This window comes from Protomyctophum parallelum, assembly GCF_964188405.1.
Source record: "Protomyctophum parallelum genome assembly, chromosome: 12".
Lineage (NCBI taxonomy): Eukaryota > Metazoa > Chordata > Actinopteri > Myctophiformes > Myctophidae > Protomyctophum > Protomyctophum parallelum.
In genome coordinates, this window is record NC_139712.1 from 3,199,613 (window position 1) to 3,217,345 (window position 17,733).

The window sequence follows — 17,733 nt, forward strand, 5'->3', positions numbered from 1 at the left end:
ATGGGCCGGATCGGCCATACCAAGTGGCAACAGTGGGTCGTTTCGAGGAAGCAATCTGATTGGTTGAAACAGCCTTCTAGCCGTGGTTCAAACGAGCACCGCTCCACACCTAATCAAAACAAAGAATGCAGCCGCTCTGTTCTCCCAGAGCGCTAGCAAACTCGGTGGCTAAAGTCTGAAACATCCGACGGTATAATTAAACAGAGTTACAATAGAGAAATAATCAAAGACAACAACTTTTTGTGCCATGTGTATATAGGTTTTACATACAAAAGATACTTAAGAAACTAAATTGTGGTGGTCATGTTGATAGTGTCAGATTATGTGATTCCAGGACTTTAGTATCTACCTCTTGTCATTGTCATCCTGGAATAGAATGAATGATCATTCGATTGTATGTTATGTTATGTTATATCATGTGGATTTATTACTATTACAACTAACCACTTCTTCCCTGTATGATTCCTCCTCATTATCCTCAGATGTGCATTTTGACCCAAGCAACCCCCCCCCCCACCCCTGTATGAGTCCTCATTCATCTATGGGCTTTTCCCCTGTATGAGTCCTCATGTGTATTTTTAGTTTACCACTCTGAATAAAGCCTTTACCACAAACTGTACAAGTGAAGGGCTTTTCCCCTGTATGAGTCATCATGTGTATTTTTAGAACGCCACTCTGAGCAAAGCCTTTACCACAGACGTTACAAGTAAAGGGCTTTTCCCCTGTATGAGTCCTCATGTGTGTTTTTAGTTGAACACTGTGAGCAAAGCCTTTACCACACACGTTACAAGTAAAGGGCTTTTCCCCTGTATGAGTGCTCATGTGTATTTTTAGAACGCCACTCTGAGCAAAACCTTTACCACACACGTTACAAGTAAAGGGCTTTTCCCCTGTATGAGTCCTCATGTGTGTTTTTAGTTCACTACTGTGCGTACAGCCTTTACCACAGACGTTACAAGTAAAGGGCTTTTCCCCTGTATGAATCCTCATGTGTATTTTAAGTTTACCACTCCGAGCAAAGCCTTTACCACACACGTTACAAGTAAAGGGCTTTTCCCCTGTATGAGTCCTCATGTGTATTTTTAGTTCACCACTCTGAGAAAAGCCTTTACCACAGACGTTACAAGTAAAGGGCTTTTCCCCTGTATGAGTCTTCATGTGTGATTTTAGATCACCACTCCGAACAAAGCCTTTACCACAGACGTTACAAGTAAAGGGCTTTTCCCCTGTATGAGTCCTCATGTGTATTTTTAGTTCACCACTATGAGAAAAGCCTTTACCACAGACGTTACAAGTGAAGGGCTTTTCCCCTGTATGAGTCCTCATGTGTGATTTTAGTTCACCAATCTGAATAAAGCCTTTACCACAAACAGTACAAGTGAAGGGCTTTTCCCCTGTATGAGTCCTCATGTGTTTCTTTAGATCACTATTTTGAATACAGCCTTTACCACAAACAGTACAAGTGAAGGGCTTTTCCCCTGTATGAGTCCTCATGTGTTTTTTTAGAACACCACTATGAGCAAAGCCTTTACCACACATGTTACAAGTAAAGGGCTTTTCCCCTGTATGAGTCCTCATGTGTATTTTTAGATCACCACTCATAATACAGCCTTTACCACAGACGTTACAAGTAAAGGGCTTTTCCCCTGTATGAGTCCTCATGTGTATTTTTAGAACACCACTATGAGCAAAGCCTTTACCACACACGTTACAAGTAAAGGGCTTTTCCCCTGTATGAGTCCTCATGTGTATTTTTAGAACACCACTCCGAGCAAAGCCTTTACCACAGACGTTACAAGTAAAGGGCTTTTCCCCTGTATGAGTCTTCATGTGTGATTTTAGAACACCACTCCGAGCAAAGCCTTTACCACAGACGTTACAAGTGAAGGGCTTTTCCCCTGTATGAGTCCTCATGTGTGTTTTTAGTTCACCACTCTGAATAAAGCCTTTACCACAAACTGTACAAGTGAAGGGCTTTTCCCCTGTATGAGTCCTCATGTGTCTTTTTAGATTAACACTGTTTGTACAGCCTTTACCACAGACGTTACAAGTAAAGGGCTTTTCCCCTGTATGAGTCCTCATGTGTGTTTTTAGATGAACAGTCTGAGCGAAGCCTTTACAACAAACTGTACAAGTGAAGGGCTTTTCCCCTGTATGAGTCCTTGTGTGCCTCGTCATATTTGCCTTACGATTAAAACATTTGCCACACTCTGTACAACTAAAGCGTTTCTTCCCTGTGTGGCTCCTCATGAAGTGAGTTTGTTTTGATGATTTCAGGTCCTTGGACAGCTTGCTGCTCAAAGACAATCTTTGCCCTTCCACATTTGTCTTGTGTGATTTCAGTGTGTTTAAAGTTGACTGACCTTCACTGGGCTCCTGCCACTCATCACTGTCTTCAGTGTCAGATTCAGAACAGTGTGAAGAGAGGAGCTGGTCGTCACTAGTTGGTTGTGATGTTCCACAGTCCTCTACATCAGCTTGTGTTTTCATGTGTTGAGTTGAGGTGCCGGCTACAGGCTCTGTCTCTCCGTTTTCATCATCATGAACATCTTCATCCTCCATTGGTCTTTGAAGTAGCTCCTCTTGTTCATCTTTAGTCTGTGGTGGTTGTGGTTCCTCCTGGACCAGACCGGAGCTCCTCTCCTGTTGTTCAGTAAAAACCTCCTCTTTACACACAGGGAGGTGCGGGACGGCTAGAAAAAAAAGACACAAAGAGAGAGAAAACATTTAATGTTTGAACTTTGCATTTTCCCCACGCAGTGTTTCCCGTTTTATAGCTTTGGTAGTGTTGGAGTAAAGTCATATTTTCCATTTTTAAATCAAAAACAGTTTTCAGGGCTTGAAATTACATTTTTGAGCCACTAAAATGTTTTACTTGTCTTGCATCTTTTGTTTGTATTTATATATATTGTGGGGTCTGGTGAGCGACCCCCGCGATGGTAAGTGCGTTGCCAGGGCAACCAGGCACGCTGTCAGACAGAAGACGCCTCGGGCCGTTAGGAACGCCCTCCTCCGCCAGATTGAGCTGATTGACGGACCGCACCCAAATCAGCTAGCGGCTACACCCGTCATATAAAAGGCAGAATCAGTCTGCGTCTGGCAGCGGCTGGTTCACACACACGCTCAAGGAGGCACGCACAAGCACGCCGTCGGGGGGTAAGCAGACACACACACACACTTCCACCAAACACACACACTCATGTGTATGGCTCTGCATGTCTTAAACTGTCACTCTCCTCTCGTCACAGGCTTTATAGGATCCGTCCAGGATTATGTCCGAGGGACAGAATCCACAGGACTGGATGAAGGACATATAGGATCAGTCCAGGGTTCTGTCCGAGGGACAGAATCCACGGGACTGTATCATGGAAATATAGGAACAGGCGTTCCGGTTCTCACGTATCGGGCTGCGGGAGGAAGGCAGCCCCGCCAGTGACGGCGACGTGATAACCACAGATAATCAGGTTGGAAAGAAACATATAATTCTTTCTATAACATTGAGTTCTGTCAGGCATACAGGACAGAGGATCCAGTTCTCACGTATCGGGCTACGGGAGGAAGCCAGCCCCGCCACAGACGGCGACGTGAGAACTACAGACAGCGAGGTCGGAAAGAAACATCTAATTCTTTCTATAACATCGAGTTCCAGTTCTCACGTATCGGGCTACGGGAGGAAGCCAGCCCCGCCACAGACGGCGACGTGAGAACTACAGACAGTGAGGTCGGGAAGAAACATATTAATTCTTTATATAATATTGAGTTCTGTCTGGGATGCAGAAGAGGAGTCCAGTTTCCACGGACCGTGCTGCGGGAAGGAGGCTAACCCGCCACAGCGACGAGGACGAGGAAACTACAGATAATCAGAAGAGGAGTCCAGTTTCCACGGACCGTGCTGCGGGAAGGAGGCTACCCCGCCACAGCGACGAGGACGAGGAAACTACAGATAATAAGGTCGGAAAGAAACTTATTATTCTTTATATAATTCTGAGACATTGCATGAGGCCGGTCTAGAAAACAGGCGCTCATTATAGACGCCGGATCGGCTGGAAGGCTGGCGCTCTATACCCGCTACAGTTAAAGATAAAGACTGATGACATCACGAAGCAAGGCATCGACGTCACCGGTATATCGCTTATCTGTTAACCCAAAGCCCTCCAGTGAGGAGAAGAGCTATCAGAGACTGTATATCGTTTGTTAGTGAACAAAGCCCTCCAGGAAGGACAAGAGCTATCAGAGACTGTATATTGTTTATTAGTAACCAGAGCCCTCCAGGAAGGAGCGAGCTATCAGAGACTGTATATCGTTTATTAGTAACTAAGCCCTCCAGTGAGGAGACAAGCTATAAGGGACTGCATAAACTGAGTTGAAACTAATATTGTATTCTCATCTTCCTCCAGGCTGTGGAGGAAAACTGTGAAGCAAATAATACTGAATGGAATATAATTTGTGCCGAGAAACCTACGTGAGGTTTCTCCTGTATGAATAATTCTATAATTTACTGTTTCTCTACTGTCTGCTTATTCCATTATTTACTGTGCTGATTTAAATAAAGAGCATTTGAAGTGCTGCAATACCTTGTCCCGCCTGTTGATGACCCCATAGACCTCACAATATTATGCATCATGCAGATGCGATGCGTTGTTTATTGATGATTAAGCCTACAACAATTAATTTATATTGTTAAATGTTGCTTTTTTGTTTGTCTTTTAAAAAAGGAGCATAAATAAATGTATACCATTCGTCTACCAACTTTAATTATGTAGCCTATACATGCATATTACATTTGGGGTAGCCTATTATTATTTTATTTTTTTTAAACCACTATCCGTTTATGACCCGGTTAATCCTGTCGGCTAACCGGCTGGGAAACTATCCGTTACCGACATCCCTACACTCCATGTGTTAAAATAACACCCTTTAGTTGATGCATGATTAGATCCTTCCTGGACAGATGACTTAATCCTTTTGTCCAGTGGTGCACGTACCATGTCTCGTGCAATAAATGGTTACACATGCACGTAATATTGTGCTTTGACAATGTGAAATATATTTTATCAAGCACTTGTTTGACAGAGACAGACTGACAGACAGACATATTATGATGGACACACATACATCACCTGGTTCAAAATATAAGATCTGTAAAGACGTGCGCGCGCGCACACACAGATACACAAACACGTTGGCTGCACTGCTTAAAAGGAAAGGCTTTAGGGTGAATCACAGACAGACATCAGACGTTATTTCTAGCCAGGGAAGTTATCGAAATGGAGACGATTTCATACCTTAGCAATTATGCCAAATATATGTGTGTGTGTGTGCGTGCGTGCGTGTCTGTCTGTGGGAGGCACATAAGCTGGGCTTGAATGGCCCTTTAGTCTTGTTAGAATAATACTAATAAAAACATCATTGTGTTTTACCTGAGAGAGTATTGCACCACATCTTCCTACGTAGTAATGTCAAAGTTGACTCACCAGTCTCCTCTTCCTGTTCTTCTTTAATCTGTGGAGGTTGTGGTTCCTCCTGGACCAGACTGGATCTCCTCTGCTCATATTCAGATGAAACCTCTTTACACACAGACAGGAGGAGGGGAGAGAAGGTAGCATCAGCAGAGCAACTCAAAGATGACATTTATTCTCCTATTTGTTTTGTCAGGATAACCCTCGTTTCAAAAAAATAAGTGTCTCGATTCACTTCACAACGCTTCGCAAAGCAAGGCGTTGTGAGTGTAAAATCTGCCCCAAAATAGATGGTTGGTTTTGTAGTAGGCCTACACTCACGTCGCCACGGCATTTATAAAGTGATCGCAAGCAGCTGATCCTTCCTTAATTGTGTTGCCTTGCTGTCATATCCACGCACACATGCACGCACGCATGCACGCACCTCAAGGCTACATGACACATTGTCATGAATGGAATACGTTTGTAGGCTAGGCCTATATTAATTTTACCCATTCGTGCGCAGTGCACGGTGAAGGCGATCAGTGAGACTGTGCACTGCTGTGATAAGTGTTGTGGGTGAGTGATGCCTGCATGAGAGATAGGCTACTACAATGTCGTCAAGGCAGTCATAATCAACGTTTATGGAGTGATTTGATCATTGATGAACGAATCATAAACATATGGATGAAGGCTTGCATGTGTGCTGGTATCTGCTGGCGACGCACGCCGCGGTCCCGACATCCCGACTCCCGCTTTTATCTGAACTGTCAAAGCACTTATTTAAATGGTGAATGATTAAGCGCTTTACACCTATAGCCTGCAATTGCAAATAGGCAAGCTGTATGCTTGTCATTGTCACTTGGAAATAAAGGCGTGCAGTCCATTTATGCCTAAATGTATATTTTTTATAGTGCTGTCAGGCGATTAAAAAATATAATCGCGATTAATCGCATGATTTGTGTAGTTAATCGCGCGATTAATCGCAATTAATCGCAAAACCTTTTTTGCTTTAAATTCAATGATGAACTGAAAGAAAACGGTGTATTGTAGAGATGCTCCGATCAGGTTTTTTGGGGCCGATCACCGATCACTGGAAGCAGTAACTGCCGATACCGATCACAGCGTTGTGAAATCACACACCTTGCAAACTGTGAGTTTGGTGTCCTTTTCTGACACAGTAAACCAGGGATACTCAAATAGCTGAACATGTGGGCCACATTATGAAAATGGCAAAATTACGTATGCAAAGACAAGTGCAATGTGCATTATTTTATGGCTTGCCCATTTTCTCTCTTTTGAATAATTCTGTGCAATTGGCACATTCAACACAAACTGTTTCCATAAAACAAACTAACATGGGCATCTTCTCTATAAGCAGAATCATGAATAGGCCTATTAAATTTATACAAAAGGAGAAGAGAGAGAGCAATGTGTTTGTGGCTCAAACTTTGTTTAATATTGTTTTAGAGCAGTGGTTCTCAAACACTTTCATGCCAAGAGCAAAGGACCCCAATATTTTTTCAATCTACAAAAATAATCCCAAAATCGCTTATAAACCGCAGATGTGGCAACACTGGCCAGAAACGACCAGTGTTGCTTCTTTTTGGCTTATTTTGTATAGACCTAGGTTGCTTGTTTCTGCCATAGAGTTATACTGGCAACACCTCTAGCTTCTAGCAGCTAGCTGCCGGTCTGTGCTGCAGTCTCTCTGTGTGTCAGTCCCAGCTCCGTGACTGGGAGATGGGATCATGGGACTGGGGATACTTAAATTGTCTGGATTATAACTTTCTGTTAAAGTTAAATCAATTTGAAAGTACCACACAACTGAAAAGTATCGCGACTGTGACCGCAAGTTAGAAACGTGTGTGGCTATAACGAGGCACAGCTGTTTACAATGCGATGCAACATTAACAGCGGGGGTTTTGCTTTAGGTCTGGATGGATCAATTGCAAAGGTTTCTTTTTGGACTGGAACATATGACACGAGCAAAACTTTTGTGAAATGTAAATGGAAGGCTGCCTGTTACTCCACTTAAAACATCCTAACAGGCTAACAAGGGGTCTGGGAAGGGAGTGCATTGCAGGAACCAATATTCCTCAACATCCCGCCTGCCAATCGCTGTGATTTTCTTTGTTGCGTTAATGCGATAAATAATATAGTGCCGTTAATAAGGTGTTGCGTTAATGCATTAATAACGCGTTAACTTTGACAGCATTCATTTTTTATAATATCAGTGATTATATAGGCATCTGATGTCACGCTCATGCGCTCCCAAATCATCTCACCAGTGCGCTCGCATAAGAAGGCCAGTAAAGCATTGTTTGATTAACCCATTTTGACCTGAGATCAGATTCTAAAAATGTCTTCTACATCCTGACAGTTTTCTGAAAAAGCTATGTTTCTGTCAGTCGATTTTTCAAAAATAGCAGATCTACAAGCTCAGTAGCAGTTAGCAGATCTACAGAGCTTAATGTAGATCTGCTATTTTTCAATAGCTAAAGCATAATGCTAACCCCAAAAGGGGTTCCCGCCCAAAATGGATTAAGCACAAACTAATACATTGTAATCATGTTTTATTGTTTTAAATTATTGCGTGATTTTATTTGCTTGTAAAGTTGGAAATCTTTTTTTTACATGCATATACATACAGTTTTATATTAACATTTTAGGAGTGAATACATATGCCTAGATGCCTGTGACAGCATGTCAGCAGTTCAGACAATGCTGCTCCGCTTGTGTACGACAGAAAAACAGGTGAGGACAAAGCGTACGACAGCTCCCGACCCAAAATATTTTTTGTCCTGGCACACGTTAAAGTTAAAGATTTTGCGGAAATGGTAAATGCCTGAGAGAGTATTGCACCACATCTTCCTACGTAGGCTAGTAATGTCAAAGTTGACTCACCAGTCTCCTCTTCCTGTTCCTCTTTAATCTGTGGAGGGTGTGGTTCCTCCAGGACCAGACTGGATCTCCTCTCCTGATGTTGTGGAGGTTGTGGTTCCTCCTGGACCAGACTGGATCTCCTCTCCTCATATTCAGATGAAACCTCTTTACACACAGACAGGAGGAGGTGAGAGAAGGTAGCATCAGCAGAGCAACTCAAAGTGCTTTTGTCAACTCAAAGATTATTCTCCTATTCGTTTTGTCAGGATAACCATCGTTTAAAAAATGAGTGTCTCGAGTCTCTTCTCAACGCCTCGCAGAGCACGGTGTTGAGTAGAGCCCGACATCGGTCTCACCGATGTATCCGTCATTCTTGGAACCGATGCGTTTATCATTAATGTAACCTACACATCTTTTTAGAATGTAATATGCCCGACATTATTTCACCGATGTGGCCGAAGTATTTTTTTTTATCATCATTATTGTAATCTACCCTTCCCCACCCAACCACCCCTTTTCCCCATCACTGTATATTTCCCTTTTTACTTCCTTTATGATGAATTCCTGTTCTGTTCTTTGGAAAAATAGAAGTGTATATTTGTACGTCTCCAAATGTTTTGATGAATTGAACAAGGTGGACCCTCTTGTAAACAAGTGTAATGCTTTTATTGGGTCGTCCACTCACAGTTAACAGTTTTTGTATTGAGTTGTGCTTGAAATCTACTGTAATTCTGTAAACAGTTAATAAATACTTCAATAAAAAAATAATGTAATACGCCCTTATGAAATGCGCTCTTTCAGTTTGATAATTATCAATTTCTTACAGCTGCGGAGAATGGATTTAAAAGGCACTGCACGTGCCGTGCCTGTGACTCTGACCATTTATGCCAAATATCTTCATAGCTAAACATGATTATGGGTTCAAACTTATTGTGCTATACTTATGTAGCGGCACAAGCAGAAACAACATGCTGTGTGTCTGTCTGTCTTTTGGGGGACCATGAGTTACCAAACTATATTTTTATCGTTACAGTTGCTGAAGGACCCTTTAGTCTTGTTAGTCTTGTTAGTTAGTCTTGTTAGTCTTGAATAATACTAATAAAATATGAATTTGTTTTACCTGAGAGAGTATTGCACCACATCTTCCTACGTAGTAATGTCAAAGTTGACTTAGCCTGGAACTCACCTATGCTAACTATGGCATAGGCAGCTCCCGGCAGGATCCGCCGGGAGAAACTGTGCGCAGCTGCTGGACATGAGACTAATTAATTAGAGCGACAGAGAGAGAGAGGAGTGTGTGCGTGTGTGTGTGTTTGTGTGTGTACGGGTGTGCGTGTGTGTGTGCGTCAACTTAACAAAGGTGCAGACGATCAGAAATCAGCAGAGAGTGATCGACGTTTGCGCTACTCTATGCCGAATTGAAGTCGACTCTGCCCCAGACTTTTTTTTTCTCCATTGGAATAAAAACGTCTGGGTTTCCGAGGCTAAAGTTGACTCACCAGTCTCCTCTTCCTGTTCATCTTTAATCTGTGGAGGGTGTGGTTCCTCCAGGACCAGACTGGATCTCCTCTCCTGATGTTGTGGTTCCTCCTGGACCAGACTGGATCTCCTCTCCTGATGTTGTGGTTCCTCCTGGACCAGACTGGATCTCCTCTCCTGATGTTGTGGAGGTTGTGGTTCCTCCTGGACCAGACTGGATCTCCTCTCCTGATGTTGTGGAGGTTGTGGTTCCTCCTGGAAGAGACTGGATCTCCTCTCATATTCAGATGAAACCTCTTTACACACAGACAGGAGGAGGGGAGAGAAGGTAGCATCAGCAGAGCAACTCAAAGTGCTTTTGTCAACTGAAAGATGACATTTATTCTCCTGTTCGTTTTGTCAGCATAACCATCGTTTAAAGATGTCTCGAGTCTCTTCACAACGCCTCGCAGAGCAAGGTGTTGTGAGTAGAGCCCGACATCGGTCTCACCGATGGTACTCACCGTGAGTTAGCTGGTGTGTATTTTTATTTTAGCACAACTAATCTCAGATTTGGGCAGTAAGTCTTACACTGCCACCCTAGAGCCATGTGCTGTCATCTCCACTTCCTGCTTTTTCAAATGAATGTAATTTATTCTCCAAACCACTTGAAAAGTACTTCCAGTCCTACCTTGGCATGTGCCAAAACTGACCCACTAGACATTGACGGCCTCCTTTTTCTACATTGCCTATATTTGGCCATTAACTGGTATGTGCCAAATTTGACCCAGTCGTCCAAAAGGGTTTAGCATTGCTGCATCCCGCGTTGTGTAATAGAAGGCATTTTTATCCGAGCTGTTTTTTTGTGGCACTGGGTGTGTTCGATATAGGCACGCTGACCGCACTGCCAATACAGACAAATAGGCGAGAGCGCTCTCGGTGTGCAACTGTGAATTTCCCAAACGAACCCCGTTTGAGAAAAGTAGTCGGAGTGCTCGGATACAAATGCTTTTTATTAAACAACGCGGGATGCAGCAATGCTAATCGCTGTCCCAGCAAATACCCATGGCACATGTGGTGAGGACTTTATATATGAAATCTGAATGTTTATGTACACGTTTTCCATGTAAATGTAGCGATTGTGTAAAACTGGCTTCAGTTGCGTCATGACAAGTGTTGGAGCCAGTTTTGTTTTATTTATTTGTTCACCTCTTTCACTTTCGTTTTCATTTTCATAAACCGATATATCAAATATTGTTTTGGATAAGATAAAGTTATAATTTGGATTAATAGAAGCCCCAACCTTTAATTAGAAACTTAAGCAGGCCTACGTCATGTCAATTTAGTGAGCCTCTTTGCACTTCCTTTATAATGTATCCCCTTCAAAGTAAAACCTCCTCTGCAGTGATTCTGGAACAGTGAATTGTAACTTGTATTTTATTTTGAAAGGCTCAGTGGGGGAGGAAGTGGGCTAGCCTGTTTACGGTCTCTTGACATGCCTTTTGAGAACAATGGAAAATGTTTGGTGAAGCTGGGAAGGCATACAGTTTTTGACCTTATTTCATACCTTACTAGCATACTAATTTATTTCTTATTTCTTTTGTAGCTATTAATTTGACCTTTTCAGTTTGATTATTCAAGTAGACATTTGTGGAACATAATAAATAGCTTAATGCTACTTAAGCTAAGCTGGTGTTGTTCAGAATCTACTAACCTGCAGTGTGTAGCTCGATGTCCATATCAAAATCAATGTCCAGCAGTTTGTTTTGTGTCTCCAGCAAAGTTTGTAGTGTCTCCATCTCTCTCTGGAAGAGGTTGACCATGAACTCACCCACCTTGCTGAGGCGCTCCAACACAAACACTCTGACGCTAAGCTCCACACTACAAACATCAGCAGCGCCACGCTGCTGTTTGTCCACAACAAACAATATCTCCTCTCCCACCGCCGCTAGCTGTTCATTTATCTTCAGCCGTACAGACTCCATTTGACGCTTTTCGCCTCCTTTAGGAGACATTTCCACCAAGCTTTCTGTTCCTACTGTAATATAGAATGTGTAATAAAGGCACAAACATCAACAATTCCCGAGAGACACGACAACATGTTTGACTTGTTCAGCAGCGGCCATCGCCGTAATGGAAAACTAGACGCAGTCACGTGACGTGATGGCATCACGTGATGCAAACAAGCACTTCAGGGTCAAAGGATTTCCACGCATGCGCAACAAAATAATCCAGGCACTGTTGCCTTAATGCCTTTCGCCCTCTGGTGGTGGACGTGTGTAACTGTGATAGATAGATAGATAGATAGATAGATAGATAGATAGATAGATAGATAGATAGATAGATAGATAGATAGATAGATAGATAGATAGATAGATAGATAGATAGATAGATAGATAGATACTGCTAGGATTGCTGGATGGCACGCAGAGCCGGACTAACAATGGAACTAGGTGGAGCTTAAGCGCCAGGGCCCGAAGCTTGCAGGGCCTGGTATGAGACTATAGGTACAGCTGTTGCTTCTTTCAAAAAATATAACGCAACATAAGAACCCCCGCTAGTGTTTTTGGTCTTCTCGTCTGACAGTTTCTGTAGCAGTTTTCGGGAGGGGGGGGGGGGGGGGGGGGGGGGTGGGAGCAGTCTGTTTGGGGGGGTTCCCGACGGCTGCGCGTCGCTTCCTCCTCTGACAGAGGGGAAGCGAGTAAGCGACGCCGTCAGAAGCCCCTTGCTCAGGAAGGCCCCCTCACTCAGACCGACCAACGTGTGTTGTTGCGACAATAACATACAGCCTATGTAAAGAGGAATATAAACAAGACCTTGGCGCAAAACTTCATATTTACCCTGCTCTAATGCAACAACAGTGTGTTCTTACATCCTCCATTTCACGATTTCAGCACTTGTGAGTAAATTAATTTAATTGCTATTATGAAAGTTTTCAGTGACGTTGCATCCACAGGTTGCATTGTCGTCAATAATGAATCTGTCTTTAAAACGTTCTAATATTAATATAGCATGTTGGCATTGTCTGTTGGTGCACACATGTTATATGGACCATGTAACAACATGGTCAACAGCACTGTTTGCAAATGTAGCTACATTTGTTGGCCACAAAGACAATTTAGACAAAACATGCTGCTGCCTGCTAATGGAGCTTGTAGATATAGGCTAATTATTTTTCGGGAAAATTGCAGTTTAGCAGAGACTGAAGTTGGAAAGGCTGTGCCCAGTGCGGCAGTTCCTACTGTGTCTTGTGTGTCAGCGGGCAGCGCAGGCAGTAGTGGATATGCGCTAAACGCATGCATTTTAATTAATTAATTAATTGGCTGAATCAGTAGGGGCCTTTTGATTTGGTGAAGCGCCAGGGCCTTGAGAGGGGTTAATCCGTCACTGATGGCACGGTAAAAAGATGTAATATTTTAACATCCCTCCTGTTCCGTTTACCGTCCTGCTCCCGTCCACTAAAATTACTTCCGGTTTCCAAATCTACTGCTAGCCAGGGTCAGAGGTCAAAAGGCAGAACACGAAAGTTGTTCGACATGAGGAGACGCATATGTCTGTTCAAAGTTTGCATTTTCGATTGAGTGCTATAGCGCCACCCTTTGGCCAATGGCCGTGGGCTTTGCGTTCTCACCGTTTCACATACCTGTCTACCATTGCCAAGTTTCACGAAAGCCGACTGCACGGTTAAGCCAGAAATGCAATTTAGTTTTTAAGGGGCCGGGGACTTCGGGCGTGGCCCCTTAAAAACTAAATTGCATTTCTGGAAAAAACTACAAAAAGGGACCATAGGCCAAAAAATTATAATTATATATATATATATATATATATATATATATATATATATACAATGGAGACACCCCCACCCCCCTGCCAAGCAGTAGGATTTGAGTCATTTAATTATTATTCATTCATTTATATTATTTGAGACATTTATTTTGACACATCCATATTGTGAAAATGTATTTCTAATCCTTTCTTAGATAGCTGACAATTTTGAATATTGTATATTTTCTGTAAAATTATAATCTTTTGAATTACATTTGACGCAGTGATGGTCTCATAATATTATTTTTATCAGGCACGTGCATAGGCTTCAGCCCATCCTTGCTACCTGCGAAACACTACATCTGCAAAGGTGAGTGAGTGAGCAATTGTTTAATAAAAATGGCTTTTATAATATTCTTGCCAAGTTTTATTAGAATTTAGTCTTGAACTCATTATACGTGAGAAAAGGATATCCTACAGATTGCTACTTTATTAATCAGTGGATCCATCAGACAGGGGCTTGCTTGCCAGAATAAGCTGATCTACAAGTTGTAATGCGGTGCGCAACAGACACATTGTTATCTTGTAGATCTGTCCATTTGAAACATGTTAGTAACATTTCCTGATAGCAACAATAAACATCATCACGTTAGATTAAATGGGCGTGTATGATCTACGCGAGGCGGAACCTACATGGTGGAAACGCTTGGTAAAGAGGGAGTCCGCTGACTGTCAGGTTCATGAGCTATTCCTTTTTTATATATATTTCACTTGAGTGCTATAGCGCCACCCTTTGGCCACCCTTTGGCCGTTGAAAGTAGCATAGCCCTCTACCATATTGCCAAGTTTTGCAAAAATCTACTACGGTTAAGCCAGTCAGTGTAGAAACGTGTTTAAGAAGGTATGAAAAGGTCAATTGAGTGCTATAGCGCCACCCTTTGGCCAATGGTCGTGGGCTTCATGTCTTCACCGTTTGGCATAGCCCTCTATACCATAATGCCAAGTTTCACGAAAACCGACTGCACGGTTAAGCCAGAAATGCAATTTAGTTTTTAAGGGGCCAGGGACTTCTGGCGTGGCCCCTTAAAAACTAAATTGCATTTCTGGAAAAACTTTGCATTTCTTAAAAACAGACAACTACAAAAAGGGACCATAGGCAAACAAAAAAAACGACCGGTTCAGCCAGAACTGCTATTTTTGGCTAAAGGAGAAGAAGAAGAAGAAGAAAATATAGCTGCAAGCAGCGATAAGAAGGGGTCAAGCAATATATGTGATCGGCCCCCGATTTCTGATCACGTTGACCGGTATGAACTTCAGCTGAAAAGATACAAATGCACCGTGTAGCTTTGCATCTTCATTTAATCTTTGTATCTTTTGCATCTGCCAATGTGAACGCAGCATTCTTTTTTATATATTTTTTATCCCACGATTTTTGTAACCCATTTTTCACCTCTGTGTCAATGATCTAATGTGATCCTGGACTCTACATACCCTCCGCCAACCTGGGGAGAGCAACGGACTTGAACTCATGCTTCCTTCATGCCTGAGTGTCCAAGTTGCTCCTTTACACCTTGACAGGGGGGAGTTTCCCCTGGTTGGACGTAGCACGTGGAAGGAACACGTTATTCAAACCAGTTCCTTTCCCCTCCATCAGGCACCCGGGCTGCCCAGGGGGAGGTAGTTTACTGCATGTTTTTTGTGAGGGTACCTACCCTAGGGGACACAGGGAGAACATGTGAGGTACCTACGCTAGGGGATACGGGGAGAACATGTGAGGGTACCTACCCTAGGGGACACGGGGGGAACATGTGAGGGTATACCTACCCTAGGGGACAAGGGGAGAACAAGTAAACTCCACACAGAAAGGCCCTTTTGCCAACTCCGCCTCAGGTATGGGCACTGATGACGTGGATGAGGGAACACGCCGCCAGCACGCATAGCGTCCCCAGCGGGAATCGAACCCAGGACCTTCTAGCTGTCAGGCGACAGCACTACCAACTGTGTCATCATGCCCCGAACGCAGCATTTTTGTGGACAGCTATTTCTTATCACACCGTTTATGGTGGTTAGGTTTCCCCCAGGTGTGGTGGAGAACAGTGTTGTTTTTGCAGAAAATTTAGATTTTAGTTTTACACAGTCTCTTGAATAGTTTATTTAGTTTAGTCACATTTTAGTCACCTGGAATGTCTTAGTGTTAGTCTAGTTTTAGTCGACTAAATCTACAGTTGATTTAGTCCGTCGTAATCATTGTTTTTTACAGCCGATCTACAAGCCCACAACGCGTCGCGCTTGAGCTTGTAGATTGTCTATTTTCAGCATGCAACTAATTGTAAAATGACTTATACTGGATATATATTGGTATATTAAGTCTTAGTTTTAGTCATCATAGCTTAGTTTGCCTTTAGTTTCCATTTAGTTTTCATCAGTGAAAAAAGGTAGTCAACGAACATGTTTCGTCTTAGTCGACGAAATCAACACTGGTGGAGACGACGCTGGTGTGCCTGCAGAGTACCTGACTGACTGAAACTCTTATCACAATGTTTGCAGTGGTAAGGTTTTTCTCCAGTGTGGATACGCAGGTGTGTCCATAAACAACATATGTCAATGAAACTCTTGTCACAATGTTTGCAGTGGTAAGGTTTTTCTCCAGTGTGGATACGTAGGTGTTTCCGCAAACAACCTATGTCAATGAAACTCTTGTAAGACTGTTTACAGCAATAAGGTCTTTCTCCGGTGTGTAGACGCTGGTGTCTTGTCAGCGTAGCATCTGGGAGATGTATTATGTATTAGGGGCAGAAGAAGAATTTTCATAAAACTGCCATTTTTTCACAAAAAAAATGTACTCCCAATGTTTTTCTTTTACTTTATTTGGACAGGACAATGCATATTAATGGACGTAAATACACCGGATATAGCACAGTTGCTAATGTTCATCAGCAGTCCTCACTAGAAACACAAAACGGAAAACAGACAGGCAAACAGTGGAATACATTTACATAACATTACATAGGGAACACAGCATAAAAAAAGAAATACACCTAAAATAATCATGAATGCTTGCAGCTTTGGTTTTCAAGCAACCATTTTTTCAGATTGAATTTAAAAGATGGAAATGTAGCACAATCCCTTATACGCAGAGGAAGGCCATTCCATGCTACACAACCCTGTACTGAGAGGACATTTTGGCACTAGCCCCTCCTATAGGTACACAACGGTTTAATGTTTGTCTTTAGTTCAATGTTTGTACCTAATCAACATGAGTTAGACTTTAATATATTAGAGCCCCTCACTTCACATGGATGTGATATTTTTGTCTATATAAGCTACACAATCTTGTGTGCATTTCGTACATTTCGGCCAATAGCAAATAGCCGATCTACCAGCTCACAATACGTCGCGATGCAACTCATTGCGAGCTTGTAGATCGGCTATTTTGTACACATTCCATACATGGGCCATTCTGCAAGAGTACTGACTGACACTAGATCTACAAATGTCTTCTAAATTCTTAAAGTTTTCAGAAACCTATGTTTCTATGTCTCAAGTGCCACGCTATGAGCTTGTGGATCTGCTATTTGTCAATGGCTAAAATATAATATAATGCTTAAAAGACCAAACGGGGTTCCCGCCCCAAGATGGGTTAATGTCTGAAACATCCGACGGTATAATTAAACAGAGTTACAATAGAGAAATAATCTACCAAAGACAACAACTTTTTGTGCCATGTGTATATAGGTTTTACATACAAAAAATACTTAAGAAACTAAATTGTGGTGGTCATTTTCATAGTCAGATTATGTGATTCCATGGCTTTAGTATCACTTGTCATTGTCATCCTGAAATAGAATGAATGATCTTTCGATTGTATGTTATCATGTGTCAACTCAAATGGGGAAAATGTGCCATTAACAGGAACTAAAGGGTTCCTCCCCCCTGTATGAGTCCTCATTCATATATGGGCTTTTCCCCTGTATGAGTCCTCATGTGTGATTTTAGTTTACCACTCTGAGCAAAGCCTTTACCACACACATTACAAGTAAAGGGCTTTTCCCCTGTATGAGTCCTCATGTGTATTTTTAGTTCACCATTCTGAGCAAAGCCTTTACCACACACGTTACAAGTAAAGGGCTTTTCACCTGTATGAGTCCTCATGTGTGTTTTTAGAGTAACACTCAGAGCAAAGCCT